Source organism: Lissotriton vulgaris, chromosome 8 (assembly GCF_964263255.1).
Source record: "Lissotriton vulgaris chromosome 8, aLisVul1.2, whole genome shotgun sequence".
NCBI lineage: Eukaryota > Metazoa > Chordata > Amphibia > Caudata > Salamandridae > Lissotriton > Lissotriton vulgaris.
Genome location: NC_141696.1, coordinates 153,726,293 through 153,738,475, shown reverse-complemented (window position 1 = coordinate 153,738,475; position 12,183 = coordinate 153,726,293). Strand labels below are relative to the sequence as shown.

The window sequence follows — 12,183 nt, the reverse complement described above, 5'->3', positions numbered from 1 at the left end:
CCCTATGTTGTGACATTGAAATTCCTTGTTGAATTTGCTTTAGCTAGCCAAGAGGTGGCTGTTGACTCAATTTCAAAGCAGCTTTGGGCCTTTCAAGTGGCTGGTTAATAGCACTTTCTCTTTGTACGCCTTAAAGGTCTAAAGAGTTCTTCATAGGTACTGCTCTCTATGGATTGTTCAAAGATCTGTTGGAAGTACTTATAATAGGATAAATAAATTGAGGGCATGCCTTTTCGGTACCCCACTTGCATGGCTGTCTGGCCTGTGGAAGGTTCCACAAATGCAAGTCAGGATGGCCGGGTGGTCTAAGGCGCTGCGCTCAGGTTGCAGTCTCTTCTGGAGGCGTGTGTTCAAATCCCACTTCTGACAATTGTGTGTTTACTCTACTTTTTTCTTGAGAGAGAAAAAATCTGATCATTTCCCTCACATGGGCTTATATGGTTGTCTACTTGGAAAAGTGCAGTGAGTTTTTTTCTTGCTCTAGCCACTCATGACCTAAGATGTGTGCTTTTTTTGGTTCACAATATCTTTCCCTCTCTGTAGATGATCAAGCAAATGTGGTCAGGATGGCCGAGTGGTCTAAGGCGCTGCGTTAAGGCCGCAGTCTCTCCTGGAGGCGTGGGTTCGAATCCCACTTCTGACAAAACTTTAAGTCCATTTTGTCTCTGAGTTCTTTTAGAATCTCAGCTAAAAATTGGCAGTGCATATAATATCTGAATAAGTAACAAACTTCAGTTTCAACTGCAAATTAATTTGCCCAATTCTGTCTTCAAGCTCGTATAATATTCTTCTAGCACTCGTGGTGTTTTATGTGTTTTTTGGGGGGTGCTTAAAAAGTCCCTTTTATTAATAAAATGGGTTACATTCAATCTTGTGATATTTTTGGTTTCCAATAAGTAGATTGTTAATTTTATGTAACCTCATTTTCTAATGCTCCATTCAAGAGATGTTTCCACTATGAAATGCAGAGCAAGGGGAAAGAGCACAAGTGATAGAGCGAGTGAGTGAGAAGGGGTGTTGAGGAAGGAGAGAATGAAACAAAGACAGAGTGAGTGAACGGCAGGTAGGCCTAGAAGAGGAGACTAGAAGTGAAGGCGACATACTTTTCCATGCTTTTGACCTCCCACCCATCCCAAACCGACCACAAACGTACCATCTATGCAACGTTGGTATGCAGAAATTCACGCCTCAGCCAGTGAGGGTAAGTCCCAGGCCAGGGGCTAGAGAGCAAAAGACTGCATGTGCTCAGACGTTCCCTGCTAGGGACAGTTGATCTGAAACAAGGTCTGCTCTCTTGTATCCAGCAAGGATCTAGAAATCCTGCATGAATCTGCAAGGCACAATGACAGCATACATTTGCATAATATGCCCCACCTTCTGCCTTCCTACTTCCTGTGCAGTAGTTGTTTGTGTAGAGAGAGAGGTCGCAGGCAAGGTAATTTTGTGAGTAGGATACAGGACCCTAAATAGCTGGTGAGAGGTATGAGGTATTCTAAAAGCATAAAAATGGTACACCTGTGAAATGAAATGCTTTCACATGTGATCTTCTGTGTTTATTGTCCTGTGCATAAAGTTGCACCTTGTGTTTGAAGGTTTAAATTATTTCAGGCTTGCATGGAGGCAGAAATTTCTGAGTGACTTTTATACATTTCTTAAGACTCTGCACTGTCAGGATGGCTGAGTGGTCTAAGGCGCTGTGTTTAGGCCGCAGTCTCCTCTGGAGGCGTGGGTTCGAATCCCACTTCTGACATGACTTTTGGAGATGTAATCTCCTTTTTCAGGTTAACATCTGATGGAAGTTGCATCTGTTGGTCTTCACCTGGGATGTGATTCCGTCCTCATCTAGTCAAGAGAGCTGGGGTTTCTCATATATTTCGGTTGTATAAAGTCTTGCTGACAAAGTGCAGTCCTTACTATATGAGCATAGGACCCATGTAAGAGCTTATCTGGAAGAGTCATGCTCTTGTATGCCCTGGCCAGACAGGCCATGCAAATATGGAAGAATGCCTAGCATCTGGTAGACAGTTGGACTCCAGCACACTTACGGCAATTTCCTCAGGGCTGTGATCAGGGGCTGCTTAGATTTGCGTATTCCACCCTATGTTGTGACATTGAAATTCCTTGTTGAATTTGCTTTAGCTAGCCAAGAGGTGGCTGTTGACTCAATTTCAAAGCAGCTTTGGGCCTTTCAAGTGGCTGGTTAATAGCACTTTCTCTTTGTACGCCTTAAAGGTCTAAAGAGTTTTTCATAGGTACTGCTCTCTATGGATTGTTCAAAGATCTGTTGGAAGTACTTATAATAGGATAAATAAATTGAGGGCATGCCTTTTCGGTACCCCACTTGCATGGCTGTCTGGCCTGTTGAAGGTTCCACAAATGCAAGTCAGGATGGCCGAGTGGTCTAAGGTGCTGCGTTCAGGTTGCAGTCTCTTCTGGAGGTGTGGGTTCAAATCCCACTTCTGACAATTGTGTGTTTACTCTACTTTTTTCTTGAGAGAGAAAAAATCTGATCATTTCCCTCACATGGGCTTATATGGTTGTCTACTTGGAAAAGTGCAGTGAGTTTTTTTCTTGCTCTAGCCACTCATGACCTAAGTTGTGTGCTTTTTTTGGTTCACAATATCTTTCCCTCTCTGTAGATGATCAAGCAAATGTGGTCAGGATGGCCGAGTGGTCTAAGGCGCTGCGTTAAGGCCGCAGTCTCTCCTGGAGGCATGGGTTCGAATCCCACTTCTGACAAAACTTTAAGTCCATTTTGTCTCTGAGTTCTTTTAGAATCTCAGCTAAAAATTGGCAGTGCATATAATATCTGAATAAGTAACAAACTTCAGTTTCAACTGCAAATTAATTTGCCCAATTCTGTCTTCAAGCTCGTATAATATTCTTCTAGCACTCGTGGTGTTTTATGTGTTTTTTGGGGGGTGCTTAAAAAGTCCCTTTTATTAATGAAATGGGTTACATTCAGTCTTGTGATATTTTTGGTTTCCAATAAGTAGATTGTTAATTTTATGTAACCTCATTTTCTAATGCTCCATTCAAGAGATGTTTCCACTATGAAATGCAGAGCAAGGGGAAAGAGCACAAGTGATAGAGCGAGTGAGTGAGAAGGGGTGTTGAGGAAGGAGAGAATGAAACAAAGACAGAGTGAGTGAACGGCAGGTAGGCCTAGAAGAGGAGACTAGAAGTGAAGGCGACATACTTTTCCATGCTTTTGACCTCCCACCCATCCCAAACCGACCACAAACGTACCATCTATGCAACGTTGGTATGCAGAAATTCACGCCTCAGCCAGTGAGGGTAAGTCCCAGGCCAGGGGCTAGAGAGCAAAAGACTGCATGTGCTCAGACTTTCCCTGCTAGGGACAGTTGATCTGAAACAAGGTCTGCTCTCTTGTATCCAGCAAGGATCTAGAAATCCTGCATGAATCTGCAAGGCACAATGACAGCATACATTTGCATAATATGCCCCACCTTCTGCCTTCCTACTTCCTGTGCAGTAGTTGTTTGTGTAGAGAGAGAGGTCGCAGGCAAGGTAATTTTGTGAGTAGGATACAGGACCCTAAATAGCTGGTGAGAGGTATGAGGTATTTTAAAAGCATAAAAATTGTACACCTGTGAAATGAAATGCTTTCACATGTGATCTTCTGTGTTTATTGTCCTGTGCATAAAGTTGCACCTTGTGTTTGAAGGTTTAAATTATTTCAGGCTTGCAAGGAGGCAGAAATTTCTGAGTGACTTTTATACATTTCTTAAAACTCTGCACTGTCAGGATGGCCGAGTGGTCTAAGGCGCTGTGTTTAGGCTGCAGTCTCCTCTGGAGACGTGGGTTCGAATCCCACTTCTGACATGACTTTTGGAGATGTAATCTCCTTTTTCAGGTTAACATCTGATGGAAGTTGCATCTGTTGGTCTTCACCTGGGATGTGATTCCGTCCTCATCTAGTCAAGAGAGCTGAGGTTTCTCATATATTTCGGTTGTATAAAGTCTTGCTGACAAAGTGCAGTCCTTACTATATGAGCATAGGACCCATGTAAGAGCTCATCTGGAAGAGTCATGCTCTTGTATGCCCTGGCCAGACAGGCCATGCAAATATGGAAGAATGCCTAGCATCTGGTAGACAGTTGGACTCCAGCACACTTACGGCAATTTCCTCAGGGCTGTGATCAGGGGCTGCTTAGATTTGCGTATTCCACCCTATGTTGTGACATTGAAATTCCTTGTTGAATTTGCTTTAGCTAGCCAAGAGGTGGCTGTTGACTCAATTTCAAAGCAGCTTTGGGCCTTTCAAGTGGCTGGTTAATAGCACTTTCTCTTTGTACGCCTTAAAGGTCTAAAGCGTTCTTCATAGGTACTGCTCTCTATGGATTGTTCAAAGAGCTGTTGGAAGTACTTATAATAGGATAAATAAATTGAGGGCATGCCTTTTCGGTACCCCACTTGCATGGCTGTCTGGCCTGTGGAAGGTTCCACAAATGCAAGTCAGGATGGCCGAGTGGTCTAAGGCGCTACGTTCAGGTCGCAGTCGCTTCTGGAGGCGTGGGTTCAAATCCCACTTCTGACAATTGTGTGTTTACTCTACTTTTTTCTTGGGAGAGAAAAAATCAGATCATTTCCCTCACATGGGCTTATATGGTTGTCTACTTGGAAAAGTGCAGTGAGTTTTTTTCTTGCTCTAGCCACTCATGACCTAAGTTGTGTGCTTTTTTTGGTTCACAATATCTTTCCCTCTCTGTAGATGATCAAGCAAATGTGGTCAGGATGGCTGAGTGGTCTAAGACGCTGCGTTAAGGCCGCAGTCTCACCTGGAGGCGTGGGTTCGAATCCCACTTCTGACAAAACTTTAAGTCCATTTTGTCTCTGAGTTCTTTTAGAATCTCAGCTAAAAATTGGCAGTGCATATAATATCTGAATAAGTAACAAACTTCAGTTTCAACTGCAAATTAATTTGCCCAATTCTGTCTTCAAGCTCGTATAATATTCTTCTAGCACTCGTGGTGTTTTATGTGTTTTTTGGGGGGTGCTTAAAAAGTCCCTTTTATTAATGAAATGGGTTACATTCAGTCTTGTGATATTTTTGGTTTCCAATAAGTAGATTGTTAATTTTATGTAACCTCATTTTCTAATGCTCCATTCAAGAGATGTTTCCACTATGAAATGCAGAGCAAGGGGAAAGAGCACAAGTGATAGAGCGAGTGAGTGAGAAGGGGTGTTGAGGAAGGAGAGAATGAAACAAAGACAGAGTGAGTGAACGGCAGGTAGGCCTAGAAGAGGAGACTAGAAGTGAAGGCGACATACTTTTCCCTGCTTTTGACCTCCCACCCATCCCAAACCGACCACAAACGTACCATCTATGCAACGTTGGTATGCAGAAATTCACGCCTCAGCCAGTGAGGGTAAGTCCCAGGCCAGGGGCTAGAGAGCAAAAGACTGCATGTGCTCAGACGTTCCCTGCTAGGGACAGTTGATCTGAAACAAGGTCTGCTCTCTTGTATCCAGCAAGGATCTAGAAATCCTGCATGAATCTGCAAGGCACAATGACAGCATACATTTGCATAATATGCCCCACCTTCTGCCTTCCTACTTCCTGTGCAGTAGTTGTTTGTGTAGAGAGAGAGGTCGCAGGCAAGGTAATTTTGTGAGTAGGATACAGGACCCTAAATAGCTGGTGAGAGGTATGAGGTATTCTAAAAGCATAAAAATGGTACACCTGTGAAATGAAATGCTTTCACATGTGATCTTCTGTGTTTATTGTCCTGTGCATAAAGTTGCACCTTGTGTTTGAAGGTTTAAATTATTTCAGGCTTGCATGGAGGCAGAAATTTCTGAGTGACTTTTATACATTTCTTAAGACTCTGCACTGTCAGGATGGCTGAGTGGTCTAAGGCGCTGTGTTTAGGCTGCAGTCTCCTCTGGAGGCGTGGGTTCGAATCCCACTTCTGACATGACTTTTGGAGATGTAATCTCCTTTTTCAGGTTAACATCTGATGGAAGTTGCATCTGTTGGTCTTCACCTGGGATGTGATTCCGTCCTCATCTAGTCAAGAGAGCTGGGGTTTCTCATATATTTCGGTTGTATAAAGTCTTGCTGACAAAGTGCAGTCCTTACTATATGAGCATAGGACCCATGTAAGAGCTCATCTGGAAGAGTCATGCTCTTGTATGCCCTGGCCAGACAGGCCATGCAAATATGGAAGAATGCCTAGCATCTGGTAGACAGTTGGACTCCAGCACACTTACGGCAATTTCCTCAGGGCTGTGATCAGGGGCTGCTTAGATTTGCGTATTCCACCCTATCTTGTGACATTGAAATTCCTTGTTGAATTTGCTTTAGCTAGCCAAGAGGTGGCTGTTGACTCAATTTCAAAGCAGCTTTGGGCCTTTCAAGTGGCTGGTTAATAGCACTTTCTCTTTGTACGCCTTAAAGGTCTAAAGAGTTCTTCATAGGTACTGCTCTCTATGGATTGTTCAAAGATCTGTTGGAAGTACTTATAATAGGATAAATAAATTGAGGGCATGCCTTTTCGGTACCCCACTTGCATGGCTGTCTGGCCTGTTGAAGGTTCCACAAATGCAAGTCAGGATGGCCGAGTGGTCTAAGGTGCTGCGTTCATGTTGCAGTCTCTTCTGGAGGTGTGGGTTCAAATCCCACTTCTGACAATTGTGTGTTTACTCTACTTTTTTCTTGAGAGAAAAAAAATCTGATCATTTCCCTCACATCGGCTTATATGGTTGTCTACTTGGAAAAGTGCAGTGAGTTTTTTTCTTGCTCTAGCCACTCATGACCTAAGATGTGTGCTTTTTTTGGTTCACAATATCTTTCCCTCTCTGTAGATGATCAAGCAAATGTGGTCAGGATGGCCGATTGATCTAAGGCGCTGCGTTAAGGCCGCAGTTTCTCCTGGAGGCGTGGGTTCGAATCCCACTTCTGACAAAACTTTAAGTCTATTTTGTCTCTGAGTTCTTTTAGAATCTCAGCTAAAAATTGGCAGTGCATATAATATCTGAATAAGTAACAAACTTCAGTTTCAACTGCAAATTAATTTGCCCAATTCTGTCTTCAAGCTCGTATAATATTCTTGTAGCACTCGTGGTGTTTTATGTGTTTTTTGGGGGGTGCTTAAAAAGTCCCTTTTATTAATGAAATGGGTTACATTCAGTCTTGTGATATTTTTGGTTTCCAATAAGTAGATTGTTAATTTTATGTAACCTCATTTTCTAATGCTCCATTCAAGAGATGTTTCCACTATGAAATGCAGAGCAAGGGGAAAGAGCACAAGTGATAGAGCGAGTAATTGAGAAGGGGTGTTGAGGAAGGAGAGAATGAAACAAAGACAGAGTGAGTGAACGGCAGGTAGGCCTAGAAGAGGAGACTAGAAGTGAAGGCGACATACTTTTCCCTGCTTTTGACCTCCCACCCATCCCAAACCGACCACAAACGTACCATCTATGCAACGTTGGTATGCAGAAATTCACGCCTCAGCCAGTGAGGGTAAGTCCCAGGCCTGGGGCTAGAGAGCAAAAGACTGCATGTGCTCAGACGTTCCCTGCTAGGGACAGTTGATCTGAAACAAGGTCTGCTCTCTTGTATCCAGCAAGGATCTAGAAATCCTGCATGAATCTGCAAGGCACAATGACAGCATACATTTGCATAATATGCCCCACCTTCTGCCTTCCTACTTCCTGTGCAGTAGTTGTTTGTGTAGAGAGAGAGGTCGCAGGCAAGGTAATTTTGTGAGTAGGATACAGGACCCTAAATAGCTGGTGAGAGGTATGAGGTATTCTAAAAGCATAAAAATTGTACACCTGTGAAATGAAATGCTTTCACATGTGATCTTCTGTGTTTATTGTCCTGTGCATAAAGTTGCACCTTGTGTTTGAAGGTTTAAATTATTTCAGGCTTGCATGGAGGCAGAAATTTCTGAGTGACTTTTATACATTTCTTAAGACTCTGCACTGTCAGGATGGCCGAGTGGTCTAAGGCACTGTGTTTAGGCCGCAGTCTCCTCTGGAGGCGTGGGTTCGAATCCCACTTCTGACATGACTTTTGGAGATGTAATCTCCTTTTTCAGGTTAACATCTGATGGAAGTTGCATCTGTTGGTCTTCACCTGGGATGTGATTCCGTCCTCATCTAGTCAAGAGAGCTGGGGTTTCTCATATATTTCGGTTGTATAAAGTCTTGCTGACAAAGTGCAGTCCTTACTATATGAGCATAGGACCCATGTAAGAGCTCATCTGGAAGAGTCATGCTCTTGTATGCCCTGACCAGACAGGCCATGCAAATATGGAAGAATGCCTAGCATCTGGTAGACAGTTGGACTCCAGCACACTTACGGCAATTTCCTCAGGGCTGTGATCAGGGGCTGCTTAGATTTGCGTATTCCACCCTATGTTGTGACATTGAAATTCCTTGTTGAATTTGCTTTAGCTAGCCAAGAGGTGGCTGTTGACTCAATTTCAAAGCAGCTTTGGGCCTTTCAAGTGGCTGGTTAATAGCACTTTCTCTTTGTACGCCTTAAAGGTCTAAAGAGTTCTTCATAGGTACTGCTCTCTATGGATTGTTCAAAGATCTGTTGGAAGTACTTATATTAGGATAAATAAATTGAGGGCATGCCTTTTCGGTACCCCACTTGCATGGCTGTCTGGCCTGTGGAAGGTTCCACAAATGCAATTCAGGATGGCCGAGTGGTCTAAGGCGCTGCGTTCAGGTTGCAGTCTCTTCTGGAGGCGTGGGTTCAAATCCCACTTCTGACAATTGTGTGTTTACTCTACTTTTTTCTTGAGAGAGAAAAAATCTGATCATTTCCCTCACATGGGCTTATATGGTTGTCTACTTGGAAAAGTGCAGTGAGTTTTTTTCTTGCTCTAGCCACTCATGACCTAAGATGTGTGCTTTTTTTGGTTCACAATATCTTTCCCTCTCTGTAGATGATCAAGCACATGTGGTCAGGATGGCCGAGTGGTCTAAGGCGCTGCATTAAGGCCGCAGTCTCTCCTGGAGGCGTGGGTTCGAATCCCACTTCTGACAAAACTTTAAGTCCATTTTGTCTCTGAGTTCTTTTAGAATCTCAGCTAAAAATTGGCAGTGCATATAATATCTGAATAAGTAACAAACTTCAGTTTCAACTGCAAATTAATTTGCCCAATTCTGTCTTCAAGCTCGTATAATATTCTTCTAGCACTCGTGGTGTTTTATGTGTTTTTTGGGGGGTGCTTAAAAAGTCCCTTTTATTAATGAAATGGGTTACATTAAGTCTTGTGATATTTTTGGTTTCCAATAAGTAGATTGTTAATTTTATGTAACCTCATTTTCTAATGCTCCATTCAAGAGATGTTTCCACTATGAAATGCAGAGCAAGGGGAAAGAGCACAAGTGATAGAGCGAGTGAGTGAGAAGGGGTGTTGAGGAAGGAGAGAATGAAACAAAGACAGAGTGAGTGAACGGCAGGTAGGCCTAGAAGAGGAGACTAGAAGTGAAGGCGACATACTTTTCCCTGCTTTTGACCTCCCACCCATCCCAAACCGACCACAAACGTACCATCTATGCAACGTTGGTATGCAGAAATTCACGCCTCAGCCAGTGAGGGTAAGTCCCAGGCCAGGGGCTAGAGAGCAAAAGACTGCATGTGCTCAGACGTTCCCTGCTAGGGACAGTTGATCTGAAACAAGGTCTGCTCTCTTGTATCCAGCAAGGATCTAGAAATCCTGCATGAATCTGCAAGGCACAATGACAGCATACATTTGCATAATATGCCCCACCTTCTGCCTTCCTACTTCCTGTGCAGTAGTTGTTTGTGTAGAGAGAGAGGTCGCAGGCAAGGTAATTTTGTGAGTAGGATACAGGACCCTAAATAGCTGGTGAGAGGTATGAGGTATTTTAAAAGCATACAAATTGTACACCTGTGAAATGAAATGCTTTCACATGTGATCTTCTGTGTTTATTGTCCTGTGCATAAAGTTGCACCTTGTGTTTGAAGGTTTAAATTATTTCAGGCTTGCATGGAGGCAGAAATTTCTGAGTGACTTTTATACATTTCTTAAGACTCTGCACTGTCAGGATGGCCGAGTGGTCTAAGGCGCTGTGTTTAGGCCGCAGTCTCCTCTGGAGGCGTGGGTTCGAATCCCACTTCTGACATGACTTTTGGAGATGTAATCTCCTTTTTCAGGTTAACATCTGATGGAAGTTGCATCTGTTGGTCTTCACCTGGGATGTGATTCCGTCCTCATCTAGTCAAGAGAGCTGGGGTTTCTCATATATTTCGGTTGTATAAAGTCTTGCTGACAAAGTGCAGTCCTTACTATATGAGCATAGGACCCATGTAAGAGCTCATCTGGAAGAGTCATGCTCTTGTATGCCCTGGCCAGACAGGCCATGCAAATATGGAAGAATGCCTAGCATCTGGTAGACAGTTGGACTCCAGCACACTTACGGCAATTTCCTCAGGGCTGTGATCAGGGGCTGCTTAGATTTGCGTATTCCACCCTATGTTGTGACATTGAAATTCCTTGTTGAATTTGCTTTAGCTAGCCAAGAGGTGGCTGTTGACTCAATTTCAAAGCAGCTTTGGGCCTTTCAAGTGGCTGGTTAAAAGCACTTTCACTTTGTACGCCTTAAAGGTCTAAAGAGTTCTTCATAGGTACTGCTCTCTATGGATTGTTCAAAGATCTGTTGGAAGTACTTATAATAGGATAAATAAATTGAGGGCATGCCTTTTCGGTACCCCACTTGCATGGCTGTCTGGCCTGTGGAAGGTTCCACAAATGCAAGTCAGGGTGGCCGGGTGGTCTAAGGCGCTGCGTTCAGGTGGCAGTCTCTTCTGGAGGCGTGGGTTCAAATCCCACTTCTGACAATTGTGTGTTTACTCTACTTTTTTCTTGAGAGAGAAAAAATCTGATCATTTCCCTCACATGGGCTTATATGGTTGTCTACTTGGAAAAGTGCAGTGAGTTTTTTTCTTGCTCTAGCCACTCATGACCTAAGATGTGTGCTTTTTTTGGTTCACAATATCTTTCCCTCTCTGTAGATGATGAAACAAACGTGGTCAGGATGGCCGAGTGGTCTAAGGCGCTGCGTTAAGGCCGCAGTCTCTCCTGGAGGCGTGGGTTCGAATCCCACTTCTGACGTAAATAATTAATTTACTCTCTTAATTTCTATGCAGGTAAGTACTTAATCAATAATAACTCAGATCGGATGAAAAAAGACAGAGTCCGTGGTGTTAGAGTTTCTAAGGGTTTTATTCCTCATAAAGGAATGGTCAAGACCAGGATATCATGTTCTGACCACCACAGGGGTGTCAGAAGGGATAGAGCAAACTTTATTGACATTATATAGCTTATATACTTGTTTTATACCATAAGAAGTAATGTAAGAGGCGTAACAGCTGAGAGAAGACAAGATAACAGTATGCACGTGTTACTAGTACGTAATCAAGAGGCGTAAACTAGGCGTGAATCAGAGGTGTGTGCTAGAAACGTCACTGATAGGTGACGCAAGTGGGTGGCACCAAGGGGTGGTGCTAACAGAATTGTTGCAGTGTCAGCAGAAATCGGAAGCTTGGATGCGCGCGCAGCTGCATGACGTGTGATTGACGGGGTGCAGGGGACTTGACATTTACACTGACGGAAAGAGACAGAAGTCTGGCATGTCAGATCAACTTTTACTTTTACCGTATCTGATATCTGATGTTTAGGAACCATACTATCTGGGCGGAAAGGTCTCTAGGGCAGAAGCTATTCTATGCTAACTGTGGATGCGTGTATAAGCGCCTAAGTGTCTACATGAGAAGCGTGGGGCACGGGGCCTTCCATGGAAGCATGGTAACAGAGGCTATGAATTACTTGCATTGAGACAGGTCGGCCCTTTGGCTCAGCAGCTGGAGAGGATGTTTACTGGAGCTAGTAGGCAGGAATGCATTCTCGAGGAGCGGAACAGATAACTCGAAGGTTATAGTCAGTCTTGGCAGAAAGCAGGCTGAGCTGAGCGCGAGGGGCCGCGCTGAAAGTAAGTCAGAGTTCACGGGTACAGAGGTAGCCTGGGCAGAGGCTGTCAGAGTCAGGAGCCAGGAAAGAGGCTCGATGGCAGAAATTCAGGGCCTACTCTGTCAGAGCAGGAAAAACATGTAAAGTGTACTACAAAAAGACGGTGGCATAACATACTTAGGAACGGACTATATAATCCATTCAG

General features: G+C 43.7%; 10 non-coding genes across 10 annotated transcripts; all 10 read left to right on the top strand.

Annotated features, from left to right (window-relative positions):
- Window positions 1-560: 560 nt before the first annotated feature.
- On the top strand, window positions 561-643 carry TRNAL-AAG (transfer RNA leucine (anticodon AAG)). The gene has a single exon. It is a non-coding gene; the product is annotated as a tRNA-Leu (tRNA).
- Window positions 644-1,667: 1,024 nt separating this feature from the next.
- On the top strand, window positions 1,668-1,750 carry TRNAL-UAG (transfer RNA leucine (anticodon UAG)). Its single transcript has one exon. It is a non-coding gene; the product is annotated as a tRNA-Leu (tRNA).
- Window positions 1,751-2,656: 906 nt separating this feature from the next.
- Window positions 2,657-2,739, top strand: TRNAL-AAG (transfer RNA leucine (anticodon AAG)). The gene has a single exon. It is a non-coding gene; the product is annotated as a tRNA-Leu (tRNA).
- A 1,024-nt stretch (window positions 2,740-3,763) lies between these two features.
- On the top strand, window positions 3,764-3,846 carry TRNAL-UAG (transfer RNA leucine (anticodon UAG)). Its single transcript has one exon. It is a non-coding gene; the product is annotated as a tRNA-Leu (tRNA).
- Window positions 3,847-5,859: 2,013 nt separating this feature from the next.
- On the top strand, window positions 5,860-5,942 carry TRNAL-UAG (transfer RNA leucine (anticodon UAG)). Its single transcript has one exon. It is a non-coding gene; the product is annotated as a tRNA-Leu (tRNA).
- A 632-nt stretch (window positions 5,943-6,574) lies between these two features.
- TRNAM-CAU (transfer RNA methionine (anticodon CAU)) lies at window positions 6,575-6,657 on the top strand. The gene has a single exon. It is a non-coding gene; the product is annotated as a tRNA-Met (tRNA).
- A 1,298-nt stretch (window positions 6,658-7,955) lies between these two features.
- TRNAL-UAG (transfer RNA leucine (anticodon UAG)) lies at window positions 7,956-8,038 on the top strand. Its single transcript has one exon. It is a non-coding gene; the product is annotated as a tRNA-Leu (tRNA).
- Window positions 8,039-8,944: 906 nt separating this feature from the next.
- Window positions 8,945-9,027, top strand: TRNAL-AAG (transfer RNA leucine (anticodon AAG)). Its single transcript has one exon. It is a non-coding gene; the product is annotated as a tRNA-Leu (tRNA).
- Window positions 9,028-10,051: 1,024 nt separating this feature from the next.
- Window positions 10,052-10,134, top strand: TRNAL-UAG (transfer RNA leucine (anticodon UAG)). Its single transcript has one exon. It is a non-coding gene; the product is annotated as a tRNA-Leu (tRNA).
- Window positions 10,135-11,040: 906 nt separating this feature from the next.
- On the top strand, window positions 11,041-11,123 carry TRNAL-AAG (transfer RNA leucine (anticodon AAG)). Its single transcript has one exon. It is a non-coding gene; the product is annotated as a tRNA-Leu (tRNA).
- Window positions 11,124-12,183: the final 1,060 nt, after the last annotated feature.